General features: G+C 38.8%; 1 long non-coding RNA gene across 5 annotated transcripts in view; it reads left to right on the top strand.

Annotated features, from left to right (window-relative positions):
• Nucleotides 1-12015, top strand: part of LOC138110178 (uncharacterized) — a 35549-nt gene extending 23534 nt beyond the window's left edge. Inside the window, exons 3-9 of one of the 5 annotated variants that reach the window (XR_011150809.1) lie at nt 2064-2140; nt 2309-2463; nt 4044-4109; nt 4831-5048; nt 8806-8874; nt 9207-9320; nt 10392-12015. This is a non-coding gene — a long non-coding RNA (uncharacterized lncRNA). Of the gene's footprint in view, nt 1-2063; nt 2141-2308; nt 2464-3809; nt 3958-4043; nt 4250-4830; nt 5049-5563; nt 5845-8805; nt 8875-9206; nt 9321-10391 lie in introns of those variants that run through there. The other 4 variants (XR_011150811.1, XR_011150807.1, XR_011150808.1 and 1 more) reach the window with 4 other exon arrangements.
• Nucleotides 12016-24974: the final 12959 nt, after the last annotated feature.

Genomic DNA, 24974 nt, shown 5'->3' with positions numbered 1-24974 from the left:
GTAAAATAAATGGTGTGTATAAGGTAGACAGTCTATTGCATTTGATTGTAACTTCAGTTAAAAACCCTTATCAAGAATATAAGCATGAAGAAAAATGTATTATCTCTATAATTCTCTGTGAAAACACATCTCAATGCGAATTTGTAAACATTGAGCTACCCAGAAGTCAATGGAAAATGCTCTGCAGATTTCAAATACCTCATTACTTTTATTTCAGGGCTGATGTTTTATTTTACTGGGCTTCAAGGTTTCTACTCTCTGACCAAAGTATCAACCCAGGGAACCACTGGAAATGTCATCCTAACATAGAGAATCACACATTTTACTTAGAAATGTACCTTTCAGCATGTACTTGAGTCCTACTTGTGTGACTCAAGTGAGTATCACACAGGAAGGAATTGAGGTTAAATTCAAATACCTGTCTGAAAGAAACCTTGAGATGGAAGGAGGAGGGGGTTTGCTTTCCAATTAGCAATTTGGAAGTGTGGAGAACCATGAAAAAAATGAATACAGGAAAACAAATACCAAGAAGTGTTTTTCTTTTCATTCTCTTTTAAAATGTGTCTGTGTGGATTTATGTTACTCATGAATCAGACACTCACTGTGTGTGTGCTGTCTAAAAAAGAGCCAGTATATTTTCTTGCCTTTTCTACATATTATACAACCTTTTCCTTGGCTTCCTGATCACTATTATTTGTTCCTCATCCCTTTTAATCCATTGACTTTGATGTTTGTTGGCCAATTCCAGCCACATTTGACAAGATATAGATCTGAGGCATGGGGTCCTGTGGAGGTCTGAACGACAGGCTCGGCCATGAGCTGACTCCAAAGCTGTTTATTTTCCTTGCCATTAATTTGGAGGTGATGCCTCTCCTGAATCACGAAGCAGCAGCCAGCTAAACAGTCAATGTGTGTGAAGCTGCAAACTAAACCAGAGCAGATGCCACTCAGCAGGCTAAAAAGAAATTGTTCATACACATGGAATGGGCTGGGAGTCTAGGAAAAAGAAGAGAGAGGGAATGAGGCAGCTGGAGATTGAGGAATTATAAAGGGATGGGTTGTAGATGTGAGGGACCAGAATAAATCAGGAGTGATGCATAAACTCACAAAAGGCCAGCTTTCGTTACTTCTGCTGCTCAGAGTATTAATTGCTTGTCTTTCCTTTGCTGCTCTTCACAAGAAAGCAGAACTAAGAAACAATCACTACATTTCAACTCAGCTGGGAGACAAAAAATAATTCTTAAGCAGCTTATTCCTTATATTTAATGTGTCTCCAAATAGTATTCACTGGAGAGTGTTTATTGCCCCGTGTTCTTACACCATTTGGAAAAAACAACCAAATAAAGTGTCTTAAAACTGCTACTTCCAAAGCAGTTTTGAGGCATCTCTTTCTGGGGAAGATGTTTAGAGGGCAGGTTGCTTACATGTCCTGTGTTAGCTCCTTCTTTGTGAATTAATTTGGTTGATACAGAAACATCAAAACAGATTAAGAAAACCTGCCAAGGTTTTTCCCTCTAGACTTTACAACCCTTGCTTGGTAGGAAGTTCTGTGTAGGTTTTAAGATATGTCTGTGGATTTCAGCATATCCATATTTTTAAGGCTTTGCATCAGATGGAGGAAAAGCAGGCAGTGACAAGATTTGCTGGGTGTATAGTGTACATAATCTGACGTTTTCAGGACACGGATTTTAACTAATTTACACCATCAAGCCACACTCCTTCAATTCGTGACAGCAAACCATCTTCAAATTTTATATATTAATGTCTTCATTTTACAGATCTGAGATCATCAGTTTGGTTCTGAAGAACTTAATCTTCTTTCCTCCTTCCACATTACAACTGAGGATCACTACTGTAGCCACTGTTCGTCCCACCTTTACTCCTCCCTGTGTCCAAGAGCTCACCTGCTGCTGTCAGGCCCTGGCCCCTCCCTTTCACAGAAAGTCCACAAATTATCCATGGATGGATTCAACCCTTACCTCTGGCACTGTGTGTATCTAATTTGGCCCCTGCTATCTTTTCCAAAGCTGTGAGGGCTTTGTCTCACTCTGTGGCACTTTCAGGATGAAGAGGAGGAGTCAATTAAAGCGTGGCAAGTAATTGTTGGTGAGACGAGACTTTTGCAACAGATTTATTCATGGTAAGTAGTTGTTGTTCCAGAGGGAGGGACCAGGATCTCTTGACTCAGTATCTCTTGTCGTAGCATATGAGGGCAGTCAAGTGAAAATAAAGCATTTTGTGGGATTACAGAACTGTCCTCAGGTTTCTCAGGTTTGTAGCTAAGCTCTGGTCTCTCTCATTATTATAGTCCTTGGCTATGGCCATACCCCAAGCCCTACTGTCAACTGAAGAACAAAATACATCAGAGCAGAAAACACTGAGTTCTATTGTGGAGCAGAGAGAGTTGTGTCCAGAATAATTCAAAATGGGAACAGCTGGCTTTGGTCAAGAACAGATTAGTTGGTGAGTTGGTATAAGAATTACTGTGGATCAAAATTTGCACATAATTTCAAATAATAAAAATCCAGCAAGTGTTAAAGATGTGAAATGTCAGTAATTACTTGAAGTTTCTGAAATATGCCATTATAGTTTTATAACTAAAAAACAAAACCAAACCCCTTTGGGAATACATCTGTTTCCTGTAACTTAAGTATCACCCCTCCCAAAGACTCTACTTGGATTTTTTCTTTAATGTGAAATTGCCTTCCAGCTTTATAATCTGTTTTATTTATACTCCTGTTGTTTTATTGGTGAATATTTTAATTGCCATGCTGACTAAGCAGGACCAATATCTGACTTTGCTGCTACACTGAAATTGTCCCACATTTAGAGCAGCTGTTCCTCATGAACTCCTGGATGACACTTTTCCAGTGGCCTGTGTATGGAGCACTCCACTTCCACACGTCTTCTGTGCCATTCCTGCCTCCACCCTGGGCTGCAGTTTAACACTAGCAGTGCCAGGAGCTTTGCTCTCATTGGGTTTGCATGAAAACCTCTGAATCAAGCCAACTCTTTCTGTTTATTATTTCATTGGGAAATACAGCTTCACTTAATGTGGGTAGTTTATAACTTGTATGGGCTAGAGGAAAAAATGTTATCAGGTGCTGCATGGATTAGCTGGGCTAACACAAGCAAGGTTTTGTTCCTCACAAGTTCCATGCTAAAATGACAAGCTTTCCCTGAGATGTGCTGAAGAAGAATGAACTGCACTTTAGGGCATTAATTAAAAAAGATCCCTCCCATGCTTTCATAATATTATATAATGTTATGATTAAAATCTTTCTGCTTGTCAGAGAAAATAAAATTATATTTTATTTAATCTAAGAATAAACACTTGAGCTGAAATGTTGAGGCAGACAAACAGGCACACAAAACTACCCCAAGCTCTCCAACACTGAAAAATCCCCAAGTGCTCAGCTGGCTCAGTGTCTTTCCTGTGTTATCCCTTAAATCCCCTCCTTAGCACAGGATGCAGGCAGGCTGGGGGTTACAGGCACTGTGACTGATGTGCACTGGGCTTGTGCAGAGTCATGCACAGCAAAGCAGAGCCACAGGAAGCCACACCAGGTACTGCTGATAAAAGCTGCTCAGTGGCTCAGAGCAGCTGGAGTAGACTCAGGTAGCTCTGGCATTAGAGGGCTGCAAACATAATGGGACAGTTTCTCTCCCTTTAATTTTGAGGAAAATAAATGGCACTCTGTACGAGGTGACAGGTGAGCTGCGTTTCCCAGATAAACTCTGGACACCTGAGGCATGGTGAGCATTTAAGTGCTGTTAAACATGGTGGGCTCAAGTTGTCTGCTCAGAAACGTGTGTGAGATGCTCTGGAGAACATCCCTGCTCAGTGCAGAGACTCCTGCTCTGTCAGCAGGATCCCAGAGCGCATCCTTCCAATCCTTCCAAGGAGCTTCCCAGCTTTATCCCAGGCTGCCTGTTCTGGGGCAGCAGAAATTGTTGGTGAGGGCAGCATCTCCCACTGCACACTATCTCCTGTTTGGAGCCATCCCCACGCTGATCAATTGTTTCTGCTGCTCTCTGCTCAGGGCCGGCGTCAGCAGAGGAAAAATGGGAGTGCAGAGGAAACTATTTGCAGTGCAAACACATTTTGGGTAATTAAGCTGGAATTGTTTACTGCTGATTTTATTCTGAGGGAGAATACGGATGAAACAAATGTGAGATGATCTCAGTTGTTGAACAGCAATTTGGTACTGCTTAATTCCAGACAAAAAATTATGCATGATTACTGAAGGTAATTGTAATTTTGGATTAAATATGCCCAGGGGAATAAAAAAAAAAAAAAAAAAAAAAAAAAGGCAATATACAATTAAAGGTGGCAAAGGCATATACTTAAAAGCTATCACACAGCAAAATTAATGTTTCCAGTACAATCTTGTTTGGGCTTCCTTGTGTGAGTGGATTCTGTGCAATTACACACACAGAGGCAATCTTTAGCACAAAACCCGTGCTTTGTCTTGGACACCAAGATAATGTAATTCACCCAATGAGCAGAGGTTCAATATTTCATTTAATTCTCACTGTTAATTGCTGTTTGTCTGCCTGGCTTACTGGATCCCAGAGGGCTTTGGTGTGGGGAAGGAACTGTTCATCACTCCATTGTCTGTGACGTAGCTCTCATCAATACAATGCAGAGGTGTTTCTCAGCATTCATTTGATTTATACCTTCTCATACTGCTCCTTGGAGACTGAAGGCTCCTATTTCCACTTCACAGATAAGAAAGTCAAAACCAAAGACACTGGGAACAAAAGCTTTTGCTAATTTCAGAAAACTTGAATTTTATGTGTTTAAATCAATGCTCTGAATTTTCACAGAAACCAAGTCCAGGCCCTGGGGGAAAAACCCATCACCACAGAGCTACTGATTTCCTGTGAGGAAGGTTGCTTAAAGAAGTCTCACAGACTCTGGTTTCCCAGAGCTATACCCATGTGCTGGTTTTTCCCCACAACACCCTACATCATTTACTGTGTGTCTTTCAGCTCATTCTGTAAATGAAATGGAAATCTTGGGGACAAAATGAACAAAGTATCAAGTAAGTAACAGGGGATGAAAATCTCCACTTCTGTAATTCTGCAGAGTTCATTGAAGTTAATTAAAGAAAGTCTCAGACTTCTGGATTTCCTGAATGGTTTGATGGAATCATAAAGAAGTTGGATTTCTCATGTACTTTTGTCTTCTATAACACCTTTCTTCCCAGTACCTGAATCTGCTTTTAAGTGCTCAATTAATATTTGTTGCAGCTTTGGGGAATTTTTCAGATCAATATTAACTGCTGAATAGGTACTAATGCTGTAGGAAGGTTAGAAAGAAGAAAAACTGTGGGGAAAAAAAAAAAGATTTTAGCTAAACTCTTTTAGGTTTCTGTCTGCATACGTTTTGTTACTGAACTGGAATTCTAAATCCATTTCTATAATTCTGGTTTTTGAACTACTAGGTGAAGGTTTTGAACTCATTTAACTTGGTGACAAAGTAAAACAAACTGTCTTGAAGGATATACCAAGAAGGAATTTGCAACTCCAGTTATTATCTTTCACCTTTTATTTATAGCCCAGGAAACTTTAATGGCATTTCCTGAAAAATGAAAGTGTCTCCCTTCTCGGCCCCAAAACTTACATAAATAGTGTGATTTGAACGTGAGAGCTGTTTATGAACTGAGCTGAACAGACAGAGCCCCAGAAAATGAAATTGAGGATTGCATTTATGGATTGCATCAACAGTAGATCAACATAAGAATGTCAGGTAGAGTAAATTGTGGCTCAAATGAAGCTGGTGTGGTTTTGGACCTGGCAGTTTAATCGTCCTTGTGGTGTCCAGTATTGGCCAAAGCAGCATTCCTCTGTCTTGGATGTGCTGTATGCTGCTGAAGGTGCAGACTAGCAAATAAAATTAAAATAAAAGAGTAAATAAAATGCTGAATGAGGAGGGGAAAAGGAAATTTATGCTGTTTGATTTTGCACACTCCATTATTTATTTACCTGTGCAGGTGCTCTCTCCTCCTCCATTTTTCCCCTTCAGTTCCCTGCCTTCTCCCCCTATCATTATTCATACAGAGATAAATAGATAGATATAGAATTTCTATTATTACTATTATCATTATTTATATAGATCTCACAGTGTTTCCCCTCTGCCTCACTAAATATTTGTATTTAAGGCTTCTGGAATAGCAGTGATTCTGGCTCTTTTGAGAACCCAAATTCTGAAAGTAATCCTTCAGAAAGAAAATATTTAGAGTTTAAAGCTTCGCTTTGCTCTTGATCAGATCCCTGGAGAGTGGTGATTGGTTCGGGTTGTTTACTTCATTGTCTTGTTTTGTGGGGTTTGAAAGTCTTTTCTTGGTGCATGAGCAGGGAGCAGCTTTCCAAATCCAGGGGATGTTGCAGCAATTGGTGTCAATGGTGCTGCCAGGGCATCCCAGTGCCAGGTTTGGTGTGAGCTGGGAAAGGCTTCTGTGAGAATGACCTTGCTGGAATAATTAATGCCATTCATTATTAATAGGGTAGAATTAGAATGTGGGTAAATTGTGGTGGATCTTTAGGCCAAGATACTTCTGGCAATGATTGGCTCAGGCCAAAGAAACACTTTTTGCTGTTTTCTGTTCCCTCTGGGAACGTTGCTGCCAATGGAGGCACTAAGGACTGGTACAGCTCTGCCCTCCACTTAAACTCTTATGATACCTGTGAAGGAAGGGCTGGGGCAAAACCCAGTAAACTTCAGAAAAAAAAGGAATGTGGAAGGCAGGGTGTGAATAAAACGAAATAAATAGAAACGTGGAGGCAGAGAAACAAAACTACAAATGCCCAAAAAATCAGAATTGGCAGTAAAACATCCAATCTTTTTCAAACTTACCAAATCACAATTTTTTGGGTAAGTTTGCCTTCAACTTTGCATCCATAAGGAACCAGGAGGAACTTAACTTGCATGGTTTCAGACTGGCTGTGTTGCAATAAACACAGATATAGGTTCTTTTCCAGATGATCTGTTATCATCCTTACATCACAAGTGAGATAAGGAGACTTGCTTCCTTCCAGCCTGCACAGCCTGTATGTCACTTTAAACACCAGGCTTAACCCTAATTTCTCTGTTTCATTTCTGTTTTCTGGGTTACATTCAGTCAATCCGTACCAAGAACAAACACCTTCGGGGTCTTTGTTCAAAACAGTGTGAAGGAATTCTGCTTGCATATTTATTCCACTAGCAAATTGCCTCAAAAACCAAGAGAATTGTTACTGAGACATTCCCACAATTATATACAAGGTCTGTTACACAGGAAAGCTGAGAAATCAACATAATGCCTGGTTTTGGTCCTCACGGTGAACACACCTCTGTCACCTGTTGGCAGCCCAAAAGACATCTTGTGGTTCTGCAGAATTTTTTCTAAGTCTAGAATCTGAATTTTTGGAATGTTTGTTAAAGGGAAAACAACCCTTTATTCATGTTTTTTTTTTTTCTCTAAATACTTTCCCAAATCACAAAATTTATAAACCTTTTATGTATTAATAATTTTTGTCAACGTGCTTAGAAATGGCAAGAAAAGAATCCTTGACAAACGAATTTCTTAGGCATGACAGTGCAGGTCTTAATTAAAAATATAATTCAGAGAACAAGAAGCTGTAGACAGCCAGTGGAACAATTTTTCATTGAGAGAATGAGAACAAAACTAGTCAGTGATATCATTTGAGCTTTTCTAACTCTTATTACTACACAGTCTGATTCTTAATTTTAGATGAATAGAATATTAAATGCTTTTAAGGATCTACAAAGCCTGCTCTCTCCTTCTTCTTTGTCCACCTTTGTTGAAGTTTTAAATTATATATTATCTTTTTTAAATGTAACATTTCCTGCTAATTAAACTCTTCCAAAGGTAAGGAGGTATTCTTGTTTTTATAGATCATAACAACTGATTGGGGGATTGGGCTAAAAGTGGTTTTGGAGAATATCAGATTGTCTTCAGGCCACAGGGGAGTCTGTTCTGCTTTACCTCTCCATATGAAAAAGAAACCCAAAAGAGCCCCAGCTTTACAAATCAGAGTTCAAAATTTCACAATATGTCAATACACAGGGGAAGTGGGACAATCAGGCCCATCTCCCAGGCATTCCTTTTGGTATGATTTCTCTAGCTATGAATTTTGTAATGTTTGCAGCCTTTATATTAAAAAAAAATAATAATAAATCGCCATCCCTGTGTTACTATCCCAACAGGTTTTCATCCCAGCAGTCACTAATGAAGGACTATCCACAGAACTGTCATGGAGCACCTTGCCCATGGCTGCACAGTAAAATGCTTTAAGTCACCATGGAGATGGCTCAAATCAATGGATTTTCATTTGAAATTGTTATTCAGGATCTATATAATTTATTAATGTAGCTTGTTTGATAGGTGGTGACTTATGGAGAGAGGATAATGCAGTCATTTCCAAGGATGTGACTGTTCCATTAAAGCTGCTCAGCCAAATGATGAAAACTGAGCCTTAAAATTGGGTAAATAGTGCTGGAGAGAAATGATTGCAGAACTTCTTTTGTCGTATTTGCTCAGACCTTAGATAATCTGAGAGTGATGCTGCAGTTACACAACTAGCAGAGAAGTCAGCTCCTCCCTTAAAACCCTGCATGAAATCCTTTTGTCGTTGCCTTGCATTTAGTCCATGAATTGGGAGGAAATGTCTCACATGTTTGCTCAAATGTAAATTATTATGAGTGCATGTGCAAAATTCCTCAGCTGATTTGAAATAACAGAATCTCCACAATCCAAGTGAGAGCTGATATTCCAGTGATCATTATCTTCTACCCAGTTGCCTACTGTGAATTTGAAAATCTGCATTGGTGACATACCTATTTATAGAAAGGCAGAGAAATAGAGAGTAAGTATCTTTGCTTTTTTTTAATTCTCTTTCCTAATTTCGCTAGAACTTAGGGTCAAGAGTCCCTTTGTGATGGTTGTAATAGGGACTTATATATGGCTTCTTTGATAGGAATGTGCTTACTCCCCTCTATTTTCTTTCTAAGTCAAAATGAAAAAAACCTCAAACAAAAACAAACAAACAAACTCACACCTAACCCACACTTTTTTCTCTTTTGCACATGGAAAGAGTAAAAAAAACCCCTGATTGTTACAACAGAAGTTTTATTCGAGTTATTCATTAAGCATTAAGACTCATGTGCATCTCCACTCAATCTTCTCTTCCTAAAACAGAATAAACAATCACAGGCTTGACAATTCTTCCAGGGCTGAAACTCAGGATGTAAATAAACAACTGCTTCAGGTGATTTGATGGTGGCTTTTCCAGAAATGTGCCAAGTGTCACAGGTAAGTTATTTTGCCTCTGGGGATAGGAAATAATAAAGCTTTAGATAAGAGTTCGAGGGAAAGGTTACAATAAACTCACATATTTATATTTGTATCAAATTCATAATTGATAAAAATGCATTTCCCAAGTCCTACAGGAACTTGGACAGTATTCTGCTATTGCTAAATTCTGCTTATCATTAAACATAGATGAAGCTTTGTCACATCTTCCAACAAGAGATCCTGGGAAGGTTGGGAAAGTTTAATGGAGACCACTGCCCAAATAAACACAGCAATTTCCTGGACAGGATATTTTTGTTTGGGATGGAGAAAGCACTGCAGTTAAACTCATCACTGAGCTTCTTTCTCCCTCTAAACCAGGTCTGCAGTCCCCGTCTGGTTGTGTTTGTGGACAGCATCAGAATGTGTGAGACAGCAGTGCACAAACCTCCAAGTACTGGAAGAAATTAATACTGTGCACCAGGAACATTTCCATAATTACACTGAAAGCACCCAGTAATTAAAGACACTCTATTAATAATGTTACCAAAATACACTTAAAGACTTCTAAAGAAATTTCAGACTGGTTTAAAATTTCTGAATCCCCAAAGAGATGAGGAAGCAGCTAAATCTGCATTTGATAAAAGTCCAAAACAATCTCACTGCTGCATAGTCAATCTTTAAATTCATTAAGAAACCCCTCATTTTAATTAAAGTTACACCACATAAAAATGAATCTAAAAAACTCATCTGGTAACAAAGACCTCTTCCTTGTTTGCTCATAAGACACAAACTTCAATGCATATTTTTGACAGAATTGCAGAATTCCTCCCTCTGCAATTTTTTACTGTCGTAGATGTCATAGAAGCCTTTCATAGCAAAAGACTGTAACATCTTTACACCAAAAATTGCACTCTATTAATGCTTTTCTGAATGGACCCAGACTCTTGGTGATTTTGTGCAAAAAACAGACTGATTTTTACTTGATGCTTTCAGCAGTTCTATTGGTATGTTGTTCATTGCTCCAGGGTTTGTTTCTCAGTTTTTTTCTTCTTTTCTTTTTCCCCCCTTCTTTTTTTCTGCCGGTTTCAGCTTTGATCTTAATTGGGAAAAGTTTCTGGTTCACTCAGATTTCCATGGAACTTTGATAGCCATTGGATGTGCAGAAGAGCTCTTCACAGAATTCCTTTCAGCAATGAAGGTGGATATTTCCCACTCTCTTGATTTAACAAATTGGAGTTTGGGTTGGATGAGTGTTGGTAGAAGCACCCCCATGTCAAAAGAGTTGTTCTTTCTACCTGGAACTCGCAGGGCTCCTCCCTGCAGGCTCTCTGAGGGGGGCAGTGCCTTTGTCCCCTCCTGACGTTGGGTGCTCTGACGCAGCCACCAGAGCCCGAGTGCTCCCTTGGGAGGATCAGAGCTCTGTGCATCCTCTAACCCCAGGAACTGACCTCACCTGGCTGCTGCTTTGCACCGTGGAAGTTTAGAAAACTTTATTCCCAGAGGAGCAGAAGGAAGTTTATTTTTGTTAATATGGCATTTTCCATCTTTCTCTCTGCATCCTATTTTCTTTTTCAAGTCCTTTCTCTTTTTGGTAATTTCAGCAGGTCAGGCTGAAGTTTGTTGGTCTCAGACTTTGATCAATACATTTCCCTACCAAATATAAGCTAGTTTTTCTTCTATTTTCCAATCAATACCCTAAAGTCTGAAAAGTAGTCAAACAAGATCAAAACCATGGCATTTAAACAATCCTACCATAACAGACTTTTGTTCAAGTTTAGAGATAAAGCTGCTGCTCACCTTGATTCTGAGTTCAGGGGCCTTTATTTCAAATGCAGTTCCTTCAATAAGTTTACACAACATTTACAAAAATTAAAATGCTGCTGGTTTGTTTTCTTTTAAACCTGTCTTTATATAAGCTACTTTTTTTCCACTTTTTACTTTTTGCTTCAAGTATAGAAAACACTTTCAAAGTCACCCCAGGGAAAGCTCTAAGCCAGAGGACATACAGCATTTTCACTTTTTTTGTGCTTCAGGCTAAGATAGTTTGACTGATCCATCATCTGAGTAGTAGGCAAAGTATAAATCATGTATGAAAATGTCAGCTGAAACGTTAGTGCACCTTCATGTCATTAATTGCATTTTTTTAATCTTCTGTCTGTATCATCTTCAGAAATTCCCCAACATAAACACAGTTGCAAGTACTAAATACTCCAGAGGCTTTGTTTTGGATTGGCTGTAGTTGCTTTTGTTGTTTTGTTTGTTTCTTTGTCTTTTGGAGAGGGAATGTTTGTGGATTTTTGTTTGTTTGGGTTTCTCAGTGGTACAAAACTTGAAGAGATACATGCTAGGGTTTTTTACAACTGCTTTGCAAGGTCTGGTCAAAATCTCATCCTCTAGACAAGAAAATCTGGGTAAGATTCCTGAAGTACAAAGGAATTCCTGCAGAATTTCACCGTCCAGCAGAACTTGGCCACTATTTTTAATTAGGCAACATGGCACATCTTTCCTCAGAACAATTTAAATTCCTGTAAATTATACATGTATCTCTAAAGACACTCCAGTCCTGATTGAAATAAATGTAGTATTTGATCTTCCTCCTTTGTGTGTGAGAGGACAGAAAAACCAGGAAAGAAACTAAACTTATGCTATGGAATTCAGAGATTTAATTTCTTCAGAGGCTGTGGAGCCTGGTTGGGTTTGGCTGCATGACAGAAGCTGGTGTGTTTTATAAACATGACACAGCAGACTTCCCTCGTATTGAACATTTTACTGCTGCATGTTGGGAACTAAAATGAAACTCTCTCTGCTGGGACTAATGCAGGGTTTTTGTTTGGAAAATCACCTCAATTCCCATATTTCTCTAGATATGTTGTCACTGGATGGACTCTTCCTTTTCCTCTGTGACCTAATGTCTGCCAATTTCAACTATGGAGCCAAAATGTCCTCAGTATTGTCTTTTGTAGTTATATTTGTCCTCTTTCTTGCTTTTATTAATATTCAATATAACATAAATTCATTGCTACTTCAGAATCCCTGAAATTGAATTTACTGTTCCAATATTAATATAATTATTAACCTCCTTCTGGAAACTCTTCATCTTAAATCCAAGTCACTGTTGCATGTTCCTCTGGCCATGATGCCCTCCTGTTCATTTGCTATTAATATAGAAGTTTTTATGCTTTTTCTTTACCTATGTACTTTTCAGAGAAATGTAACCTTTTTTTCTAATGAAATTCTCAGACTAGAGAATTTATTATTATTTTTATTCTTCCCACTTGCCTTGGGAAAGCAGAGACTTTGTGAACAAACTCTCTTTCATTTTTTCATTGCACGAACACATTCATTGACCTGCACTCTGCTGAACTATGTTAATTTTTCTTATCAGTCTGCCATAGAAAGATAAACTGAGGTGTTTATCAAAATAAAATTTTGTGAAGGTTACATTTCTGCATCCTCAGCTCCCTAACTTTATCCCTTCACACAAAATGAAGCAATCTTCAAGTCCACAGGTTAAAGCAGAATAGTGGCCCTTTCTCACTGCCAAAGATTTTCAGAATAAATAAGAGTTTATTCCTGGTCTTTGTATCCTCTGGTTCTCTGGAATGCTGTTGTTCCTACATTACATCTTGCTATTTGTTTAAATATGTCATTTTAATTGAATCCATAAGCACAGCAGTAACCTTTTCTGATTTTGTGGGTGTTTCAAAAATACTAATTTTATTGACCCTCAGGCCTTTAGTTACCTGGCTCTTTTTTCCACTCCATTTCATTTTCTTGATAAGAATTAAAATACTTTCTGTTTCTACAGATGATAAATTTTCTTATTAAAAAACACTAAGAGGCTGAATTCCTTCTTAAAACCATAAGTTATTCTATCAATCAAATAGATTAAAACTGATTAAAATAAGCTTGAGGAGAAAAAGAAAATAAGACTCAAACCTATCATTTTTGAAAATTTAGCCTCCTATTTTGAATTATATCAGAGAATAAATATAGTGACTTTCCTCGTACTTTGATAAAAAGGTAGCTCAATACATTTAAAGGATATTCCTAAAGTCTGTTGTTCAGATAAGCAAAAAGCAAAGGAGATTGGAATCACAAACCAATGGTTTCTTCACTCTCAGGAATTGAACAGCTGATCAATTCTCCTTAAACACAACTGAAATCACATTTTCAATCTGATTTTTATTTTTTAACTGCTATTTAAGAGCATTTGCCATAATTATGTTGAAAAAACATTATTATCCATCAAAATGCAGAATTTTTCCAGAAAAATATTTTAATTTCTGATTTTAAGATGGAAAAATAAAATCTGTGCTTTCATTTGCTATTTTTCTTCTTAAATCACTTTTATGTACGTTAGAGAGTATATTTGTCTTTCCTTTAATTATCAAATGATTAATTTGTCCAAGTAGTCTGCAATATTTCTTAGTCCAAAATAATAAATTCACAGATTATTGAGCAGGCAAGGCAGCTGCAGATGCTTTTTTTTCAGAGTAGTTCTCAGCCATTTAAAGACTCAATAGCTGGGCTGAACTTCTATTGTAATTCCATCACCGTTATTTAGCTAAAAGAAGCAATTCCAGAATTTTCAGGCAAACCCATGATAGCAATTTATAATCCTTGAAATTGTGACACTGATATTACTTTAGACCTTTTTATGGCAAGATTAGAAGGGCTTTAATACCTTTCTCTCACAAAGTGGTGTGGAAATACTGTCTTCTCTGTGTTTCCTGAAATAGCTGCTCAGACTTGCAATAATTTAAAAATATTATCTTGGGAGTTTTCAGGGCCCAAAATTAAAAGATAAATTCTGCTGCTCCTCCAAATGTTAGGATATGCATGCTAATCTGACATTTCTGAGCAAGGGATGGAATAAAAACTTCCTGGAGTAGGATAGAGGCTGATGGACAATAGTTGGGATTACTCTTCATGCTGCTCATGAGGAAAACATCAGCATGTGATTAAAACTACAGATACCTACAACGTCTTTAGAACTCAGGTTTTGTTTAAGAACCAGGAGAAATTCATGTGCACATGTAAGGACTCTCATATAGAAAGTCACAATAGTGCAGACTCTCCTAATACTTTCATTTCTCCTAATACATCTCATTTTATCTCAACATTTGGACTCAATTGCAGTGATTTTATTCTATTGTTTTCTGCTATATTCTTGGCATAAAATTCTTCTCAAATCCAGTAGCATCCTTGATATCAGATGATCCAAACTGACTTGGGTCAGGTATTAAGAATGGACTCAGTAACATCTCACTGGAGATTAGGATGCTGTCATTGAGAGATTGTCATTTCAGGAATATGTAAAGAAAAGATATAGGGAACTTCTTGCTGGCTGTATGATGAGAATGACATGGGTGGCAAGGATGGGAGACTCTTGTTCATGCCACACATGTTGGAAATCGAGGGAAAGAGGAACATTACAGCACTGGCAACAGGCACAGCATGCAGTATTCCCTGAAATGCAGACAAAATTATGGTAAAATATTCACTAGTGAGTACATATGGCAACTCAGACCTGGTGATATACCTGTGGCATACCTGGGGATGTTTTTTAAAAAGCTCCCTGGTATCCTTTTGCAGCACAGCCAACTGCATCATACTGATCTCAGTCTATTAAATTCAGGCAGATAACAGGGGCAGAGCATTCCATCTGTTACAGAGCCTCCAGAAAGTCTGGAGCCCAAATTCAATTCTTACACATTTACAGTACCTCCTGTATAGCCACTGGATAAATTGAGCTTTATCAATTGCTCTCCTCTTTCGTACCTGGCAGTCATTTGTAGTCTGTGTTAATGAGTACCAAAATGCCACTCTCACTAACTGGTTTTATATCATGTTGAATTTCATGGAGAATCTTCCCAGCTTGGGCAGCAGGAATCCAGGAAACCTGTTTGCTGTGTCTCAAGTGCAGTTTCAGAGACTGAAAGGATGGAAAGATAAATATTCAGAGGGACACTCTATTAAGGCTTACACTTTTCTTTTTTGGTTTTGGTTATGTAGAGATTTTTGCAATTACTTCTGATGAACAACATGTACTGACACTACCAACGGAACAGCTGAACCTCTCAGTCAAATCCATCCTTCAGAAGTGGGGAAGGGAAGGATGAATTCACCTTTTCTTTGGGAATCTGCACACCACCAAAAAAAAAGAAAAAAAAAAGACAAATATTTTCTTTTCAGGAGGATGCAAAACTATGGGGTTTTAAAGTATGTACTGTCCATGAGGATTCAGAAGAGATGTTCTTTCCCTGTCTTTTGGCTGAGTATCCAAGGGAAGCGAGTTGCTCTAATAAAAAGGCAATTCCAAGCAATTTAAGTTTACCCCTTGCCTGTTGGGTACTGCTTGATACTGAATTTTGCCTAAAGCTAATGAGTCTTGGGATTACACTAGACCATCTTTTCCCAGTTTTTTCCAATTTACTGTTTATTTGAATATATTTTAATTAAATTAAACTTTGCAGTTTCTTCTTATGGTATCTTGGAAACTCCACATTTGGGCATGTTTGCTCCAGGCCCTTGCAGGTATCCCTGGCAGCTGCTCTCACAGATCAACATATCACAATACTGAATACAGAAATTGCATTAGTTTGCCATGAGTTGTTTAAATATTCCTGCTGGTAAGATAATGATGTTCTGTATCAGAATTCAGTCATTTCCTCAGTGTATTCTTCTCAACAACTGCCGGGCTATCATTGAATATTGAAAGAAAGGAAAGAATTCTAGGATTTTTATTGCTGCTTCTTCAGTTGTGTCAGGTTGTGGAAGTACTCTTTATATCAGTCAGGACAGGGTGCAGCTCTTGATGGGAATCAACAGTAGTTGCTATCACTTCTTTGGCGATCCCTTTGAAAGTCTCATCTACATTTGAGGTCTGATACAATCATCTTTGTGTCTTGGAAGTCAGTTAAGGCACAGAAAATCTTGCTGCAAGTTGCTCCACAGCAAAAGCGCTGATCTTGTCTGACTGCTGATCGTTTACTGAAGAAAACTCCTGTCCCCAGCCTGCCAAGTATCAGAAATCGTTGTATTCTGTAAGTCAGAGATCCATTGTAGATAAAGCTGCAGGTTTGCTGTAGATCATCCCTGTGATGTGTACTCATCAAGAATCCCCAAAATACAAAAACATTTGTGAGGAGAGGGAATCCTCCAAAGCCAGAGGAGCACTGCTGTTGTGTAGATGAACCCACAGCTGCCTGAGAAAGGAGCTGAGACTGCACAGCCTGAGCCCTTCTGGCCCTGCTCTCCTGCACGTGGCTCCACAGGTCTCTGCCAGGCCCTTGGTCTTTCCTAAAAGCAATTTATCCTTGTTGGCAGTGCATTGAGTGAGGGATCAAGACTCCTGTACCCCTAAGGCTGACTGGATTCTCTGCACCAGGTTATCAAAGGATTCATTTGACCCATGAGGTAACAAAGCTGTTTAAATACCGGTCTAAATGATATTCTCAAAATGTGGTTTCAGAAATGCTCTTTCTCATTCTTTTTTTTTTTTTTTTTTTTTTTTTTTCCAGCCTGCAAATGGATAGTAAATGGAGGTGCAAAAGCAGAATGCAGCAGCTTATACACAGCAGAACTGGGGAATCTTTTCTGGGTAGGTATTAAAAGCTGTTAGGTCAGTATTTGTGGCATCTTATCCTATTCACTCCCAGTTGATAACTCAGCTGGATGCTGGAGTTTTACTTGATTTCCAGCAACCAAATCAACATTTGAATACAAGTCTGACTTAAATAGACAGAAAATAATTATATTTAATAAGCATGTGTTAAATGAGATGTTGAACGTTCTGAACATGAGAACACAAACAAACTCTTGAGAGAACAATTGCAGAATTGAGTGTTCACTGCCATGATCAGCAACCTCCCATCTGGAACTCTGCCACTGATCTCATTCAGAGAAAAGGTAAGCCCAAAATTAGGAGGAGCTTTTTAAAAAGCTTGCATTACTTTAATTAACCTTTGCTCTTCTCTAGTTTTTCACCATGACAAGAAGATGTAGCAGCTATGCTGTCAGAAAATACTGTCAATAAAGTGTCCAGTGTTGTTGCTCTTGTTTAATGAAGCATTTTTTTTCTGTTTGAATTTTAAGTGTTTAACAGTTTAAAATACTTCCCAAGTGAAGTACACACAGATTAATATTTCATTACAAGAATTTTATTACACCAGGTTCTATCTTTTAGAAAAAATCCCCCAAAAAAGGACGCAAATTTTCTCTCCATCCTCTGTAAAAACAGAAACAGCAGAAATTAGGGCTCTCTAACCCAGGGTCTAGCTGAGAACAAGGGTCTGTTGAGCTGCCAAGTGGAGGCCAGTAGGAAGCACGTGGAGAAATGTATTTATCAGTAATGGGGTGATACTCTACCATCCTCTAACCATCGCTACCAAAGGAAGGGCTCTGTTCCACCGTGCTGGTAGATTTTTTTGACTTGTTCCTCTAATCAGTGCTGTAACTCCCATTGTCTTAACACTCCCTGAGTCTGGAAGCAACAAGTTTCATTGTTAAACTTTGTGTTTTATTGAGAGCTATGTGCCAAATGAAGAATTACCTCTTTTTGCTTGTTTCGAAGCCACCAGTTGTTGGTTTTTTTGATGCACTCTGGTTCCTGTGTTCCAGCAATGCTGAAATGTAACTCTTGTTCACTGACTCCATGCCACTCATGACTTACAGGCCTTGATAAAAACCTGGTGGCTTTTGTGCCACTGGAAAAAGAACTTCTTCAGTTTAGCTGTAAGGAAATACTTCCCCACATTTTTACTTTTCTATGCTACTATATCTTGTACTGTTTTACTGTTTTACTTTTTCTATATGAATAACCTGTAATGCACAAAGGATTCAAAAGCATAGAATGGATTCCTGCCCTAAAACAATGATGTTTTCAATTTTGTTCTCTCTCCATTTTCTAAAAATTCAATTGCTTTGTGTTTGCCTCTGAGCTGATGTGTTTGCAGAATTGTCTATCATAATTCCAGCAACATATTTCTATGCAGCTTGGTCAGAGCCCAACACTGTAGATACAAATTAAGATTTTTTTTTCCCTCATTGTGCATTGTTTTTATGTCTATCAACATCATATTTTAGCTGACATTTTACTGCCACTTTCTCAAATTTGCAATAAAATCTCGTTTTATTGACATCAATAGATGAGAAACAGAAAACCTTGTAACTTAGTGAAGTTTTATTTCCAGTTTTTTCTGAATATAGGATCCAGTACAACCATCCTCCACCGTAAAAGCTAACCTAGACCCCCAAGCAAGTGAATTTATTTAGAAACCTTAAGCAAGGGATGTTTCCTAAGCCCTTTGGCATGGTGTTATTAATCACAACATCTTCTCTTCTCCTCTGTCCGTCTTATCTGGACTTGTTTCAATTTTTGCCTCCTTTTAGATAATCCCATGGTAAATGATCAGCCCTTCCTCCACCTCCCTTCCTGCAGTTGTGGTTCAACCCCAGCAGCAGCTCAGCCCACACAGGCACCAACTCACTCCCCCAGAGTGGGATGGGGGAGAGAACTGGAGGGGTAAATGTGAGAAGACATCAAACCAGCACACCACCACCTGCCTCACACCAGACGTGCAGAAAGCAACTGGTCTGGGGAGCAGGAGCTAAAAGTGGAGTCTGGTTTCTTTTGGTTTTCTGGGTTTTGTTCTCTAAATACTCCTCCTCACAACTCAGTGACCCCGGCTGTTCCCTCTCCCCGACAGCATCCTCATCAGACACAACCAGCAAAGGAATAGGCCCATATTCCTCTCTCTTCTGAGGCAAAATCTGCTGATTGGACAACACTTTTATGTCAGCAGGTTTGCAAAAATATTCGAGTGGTGATGTGCTAGATCCTGTAAGTGTGAATCTAGTGCAGTGCACAGCACCAAATCATGTGGGAGGCTTAGGAACAGAAGTTGCCACATGTAAAATGCACCATTGCAAAAAAACCTACAGGAAGTAAGTAAAAATCTAATCTAAGTAGCTTTGTTTACTGAGGAAGAGTATGTTTTGCAAACAAGAACAGTCTAAAGATAATTATAGAAAAGTAAGAATAACAACATTTAGGTTAACATTTACCATAAAAGAACAGAAGCATATTACTATTGAAAAGGCTTGGAAAACATCTTATGAGAATGTGCCATTGTGGTTTTATACTGAAAGTTCTGTAGGTTATCCATGTTATTTTTTCCTGAGCCAAGTGGAAGAAAGATTTCTCTAAGAGTTTGTGTGCCTTTCCATATGCCACAGTTTAACAGACACTAGCAGGTCTGTTTATATCATCATTTTTCTCTCTTAAAAAAAGGAAAAAAATTGCTCTTTGCTAGTTTTCATATGTTCCCTAAAGATTTTCATCTTGCAAATAAAAGAGCTTAATTATTTCTATAATGAAAGGATTAGTGTTCCCATGAGCAGACTCTTTCTGTTCAAAAATCATTGTAGGTGTAATAAAATGCAAGTAGTTCATGACCAATGCAGCTGCTTCACAAATTACTGGCGTTAAAAAAATAAGGAAATAATAAAAAAAACCCACCCAACCAAAACCCAACCAAACAACAAGAGAAAAGAGATGTTTAAAAAAGAGGATTAAAAATAAAACGAAACAAGACTAGTGCCATTAATGGATAGGGGCAATCAGGTCAAGACCACGGAGAATAAATTAGTTGAGAAAAGTGTAATACAATAGCTGACACCTAAACAACCCTCAATGTTTATGTGGCTTTTCACTATACTCTTGCAAGAGAGTTGTAGGGGTGTATAACAGCTGCCAAGAGAATTTCCATATACTGCAGCTAAAGCACACTGAATGCCTTTGTATGTCCATTATATTTTATTATATATTGACAAATTAACTTGGGTTTCTGTGTTCTCATTTAGGCTGGTGTAGCTGTTGACTTCAGCTGGTTCAGGTTTTACCCCTCTGAATGAGTGAGGGTCAGTGTCTAGCTCATGGACAAAAGTCACCTAATGAGTATGGCATCAAAACACTGCAGCAGCTCTGGCTGCCTTCTGCTTTGTGCTTGGTTTAAAGGAAAAGCCTGACGGGTTCAAGTCAGTGAAGAAGAGGAGTTCCCAGAGCTGCCTTGTGGAGCAGAGCTCTACCACACAGGTGAAGCTGGCTTCCATCTGTCCCTGCCTGACTGCAGGGCTCTGCTGCAACAACAGGCTGAGGAGACAAAGCATTTAGTGTGGGGCCTGCAGAGCTTTCCTCTCCTTCCCTTTATTGTTTTACAATCCTTTCCTGCTAATGCAGGAAGTCTCTTTATGGCTGTGAGACTCTCACAGCTCTAAACTGCTCTTGTGTTTTCTGGGGACTTCACAAGTTCCCAGAACAATTTAAACTCAGTACGGTAAAGGAGATTTAAAAGTTCTCTTCCTTTTTCTTACCTTTCAGGAAGTAGCATCAAACTGTCCTTTAAAAATGAGTCTACATTTATGATTCAATGCAGTGCAGCAGCCCAAGGGCCAGCCCAGATAAGCTGCTATAAATCATTCAAAGCAGGGAGATAATAACACTCTTATTTAAGATCTCATTTTATATTATGCATGTTTATAAAACAGAAATAAGTGTCTCTGACTGAGCACTAACATCCCAACCTATTTTCAAAACTCTTTTCTGTGACTTATGTAGTCTTTGATCAATTTTCACCACTGTTCAGTGAACAACTTTATGTTTACTTGTCTGACGGTTTTTTAGAAGTATTTATAATTAAAGGAAATCCAGTATGTTTTAACAGTAGACTTGTGTCTTGCCATTGTGGAAACACTGCTTTAAAATGCTGAATTTTGTCTTATGTAACTATAAATCTATACATAAAGGGCTGGTTTATGCTATATCTCACCCAATTTAACTGATACAAGAAGATGCAGTCCTGTCACCAGTTCCTCCTGTCCCTCTCTTTCCTCTATTACATTCTATTTAGCAGTCATGTAAAACATGAAATGTAGAAAAAACTGAAAACTGATGTAACAACCCTGCCCCCAAATAGTGGTTTTCCATCGGATGAGTGAACTGAACTGACTTAATCTTTAACATTGAATGTAATGCACTGCAAGCATCAGGGGGAAAAAAGAAACTGTGTCTTTCCATGGAAGTTTCCAGTTACTTGAGTTTGTATACAGTGGGCAATCACGCTCTAAATTACTGGATTGCTAGCAGGCTTCTGACTCCCACTTAGTGTGCATTTTAAACTATTCTCTTTAAAAGGTAGAATGCAATTAGAACATCTTAGCAAAGTCTTTGTATTGCCACGTTTAACCTTTCCAGAAACCTTGGTAGTACGCTGTGTTTTTGTGAAGTATTAGTGCTGGCATTAGGAGCAATTCCTGATTTATCATTATGTGTCAGTTTAATTAACATGCTGTTTCACTCCCTCTTCCAGATTGTTAATGAAGATGTTAAATAAACAGGACCAAACAGTGATCCCTGCAGAGCCCCACCAGACACCTCCCACCAACTTGATACATTGCCATTTTTCATTACCCTTTATTTGCACTCAGCCAGCCATTTTTAAATCCAAGTGACAGTACTCCATGTCCAAGCCAATTTGAATTAATTTTGCAAGTAGAGATTTTGTAAGACACTACATCAAGTGTTTTACTCAGACCAGATATATTACACATGCTTTCATCCACTAATTTTCTAAAGCTATCAGAAAAAGCAATCAAGCTTTGAAGATTACTAGTGCACCCAGCCAGCTTTCTGCTGGTTTATTCACTTACAAAACCAATCTTGGCATTATTAAAGATTTGCCACTCCTTCAGCTGATGACTGATTTAAAACAATGCATCTTTCTAATCCATTACCTTCCCAAAATAACATATAGTCCTGATTATTCCTCCTAAGTGTTATTTTAGGGCTGTATGGTATGTGAGTTTAAATTGTGATTGGCAGACAGATATTTTTCTTTAAAAGGATCCGTGATTTCAGTAGCTTAGCTTATGTTTATTTTACATGCTTCCAGCTGTTAGCTTGTATCAGCAGTTATTCCTTATTCCCAGTACGAAAGCAAGTAGGTCCTATGACACCTCTTTAATTATATCAGTGAAGGAACAGCAGACTGGCAGCAGAGGCAAAAAATACAGTATAGCAGGATTAGTTCTCACAAAACCAGATTTATTTCTTACAGCAGAGGAACATGCCAGTCAAAATAAACTTTCTCTCCCTATTTAATATATTCCTTCCCTCTCTGTTTTATTGCCTACTCATGCTATAAATTGTAATACTTAAGACTTCTAGTCAGAATTGGGTTTTTTTTCCCTCTTTTGGCATGTCCATTCCTTATTCTTCTGTCTCCCTAAAGCTGGAACCATTTATTCAATACCTGTTCCCTTCCCAACAACCTCCTGTGGCAGGGAAGTGCTGTGTTTGTTTTCCAGGTGTGGTTTGGGGCACAGAGAAACGTGGTGCCTTCAAGTTGCTATAGACTCTTTAGTAAAATTGGGAAGGTTTCAGGCATTTTTCCCTCCCAAAGCCTGGCCAATATCTTGGCTACTAAACTGGGCTTTTTTACAGCTGGCCCAACTGAAACACTTTCCCATTCTTGCCAGTGTCATACAAACACAGTTCTTGGTTATTCCCTTACCTGGGGCTCTGTTCTGCCTCTACTTTGTTGATGGTGTTTTTACTGAAATGAGTCCAAAACATTTACTGCTACATTTCTCTAAATTTTTCATGCTGTTAAGTCAGCTTGTCAGGGTAAAATTTTCAAGCTGAAATGTCACACTCAGAAAAATGCTGAGAGTTTTGCTGACTTTTGTGAGTTTTGATCACTAGGATCCTACAATCGGTGTATTCTTACTGAACGCGGTTTTTCTTTATTTCTTTACTTAATTTTATTTATCAAAATTAATGGTCTCTTGACTCAAGTCTTTCAGCTCACAGTGGAATGACTGCATCAGAATACCCAGTGCTTACCTCCTTTGCATGTATGCACGTGTGCATGAAGGCAAAAAGGCACATTGATTTTCTTCCCAATGATAAGAGAAACAAAGGTCATAGCTCCTCACACTCTAATTTACGCAAGAGTAATGCACAGAATACAGCAGAGTTCACTTAATGAGGATGGAACATGCAGATGAGTGAAAAAGTGTATCATTTTCAGTTTTTATTTCCCAGCAGAAAGAATACAAAATAATACAATAATATAAAATATCTTTAAAAAGTATCTCTGATTAAAACATAAGCAGAATGTATAATCCTATTTTGAGCTGGAAACAAAGAACTCAGGCCTCATTTTCCTTGCTCATCCTTTGGAATATCCTGCATTAAATGCTTCCATGCTTGTGAAAAACTGGGCACATGCCTTGGGCTCCTGCCTTGCTGAGGTTGCACTTGTGGGACGATGCTGTTTGACAGAAATACTCCTGTGCTAATGTGTTGCTGCCTCCTCCGAGCTTCCCTTCCCCTCGCCAAGAGAAGCCAGGACTTGTCCCTGCCTTGTGCTCTGAGCTCCTTTATTCCAGGCGTGGGCAAAACCAAATGTGACCCAAACTCTTTAGCAGCAGTGTCTGACTGGCCGCTCACCCCGGGCCCGCCCCCAGTCCGCCCCTTTCCCCTTCTCCCAATAAAAGATGGACCCGAGAGGGGCCCCTTCTCTTTGGCTTTGCAATCCTTCTGCAGACATCTGTGTGTTTCTGTTTGAAAGCTTCTGATTGCAGGGATTAGGCAAACCAAAGGCTGTATTTCTCCCTCTTTGCTTCTGCTGGTGGTATCAGCTTTGCAGCTGCCATTGCAGCTTTCCGAGCTACTGAAGTGCTGGATTGCCCGTGCTACCTCTCTAGGCTGCCCGAGGCTTTCTAAGGCATTGAACTATGAGCTAGCCGGTAAAAAGCTGTGAGTATTCCACACTAATGTGCTTTCATGGCTCTGGAGGCAGACTGCTGGAGAAAAACCAGAGGTTTGTGCTAATCAGTGTCTGTAATCCTTAAAAACAGAGAAATTGCTGATTAACTCAATGTGATAAGAAATGTCTGGTGTCTACAGCAAACTGCCTGGAGTTAAAAGTCTCTCCTCTCCACTGAATGACCTTCTGGAACTTGAAATGTCCATTTACACTCATACTCAGCAGTGGTTTTCTAGTTTAAGATTATGTTGTCAGTTGTCTTCCAAGACTGCCTTTTAGTTCCTCTGCTGCTCTGCAGAGCTTTTCCTTAGCCCAGTGTTAGTGACAGAGACACAGAACAGACAAGACAAAGGACAGAGATAAAAAAAAGAACATTGATATTACTGCAGCAGAGAAAAGAAGTCATGAACAGTGTCTATTTAGAACATTCAGATTTGTATAGTCTATTGTTGAAAATGAAGTTCTGCTCTTTGGAAGGGATTTATTGTATCTAAATGGACAGGTATGGATTTACTGTAGGCTTGAAAGGCTAAAATGAGTTTTGCTCCTGTGCATTCACATGTCTGGGTTTGTGTCTTATCTTCGTTGGTGACCTGCCTCATATCTGAGTCCCTGTTCTGTCAGCTCCTTCTGAGCCACTTACATTATTAATAGGCAACAAGTACAGAAAAGTTCAGCCATTATTTCTCTTCTTGAAACTGTAATGGAGGCTCTGGAAGCAACTTAATTTTCAACAATGGGGTGCAACTTGCACTCAAAGCAGAAATAAAAATGCCCATTTCACTCTATAATTGAATTTAATCTCCAAATTTGGCACAGTAACTCCTGAGAGGTT

Source organism: Aphelocoma coerulescens, chromosome 4A (assembly GCF_041296385.1).
Source record: "Aphelocoma coerulescens isolate FSJ_1873_10779 chromosome 4A, UR_Acoe_1.0, whole genome shotgun sequence".
NCBI lineage: Eukaryota > Metazoa > Chordata > Aves > Passeriformes > Corvidae > Aphelocoma > Aphelocoma coerulescens.
Note: the sequence above shows the minus strand (reverse complement) of the source record. Positions and strands in the feature narration are given on the sequence as shown.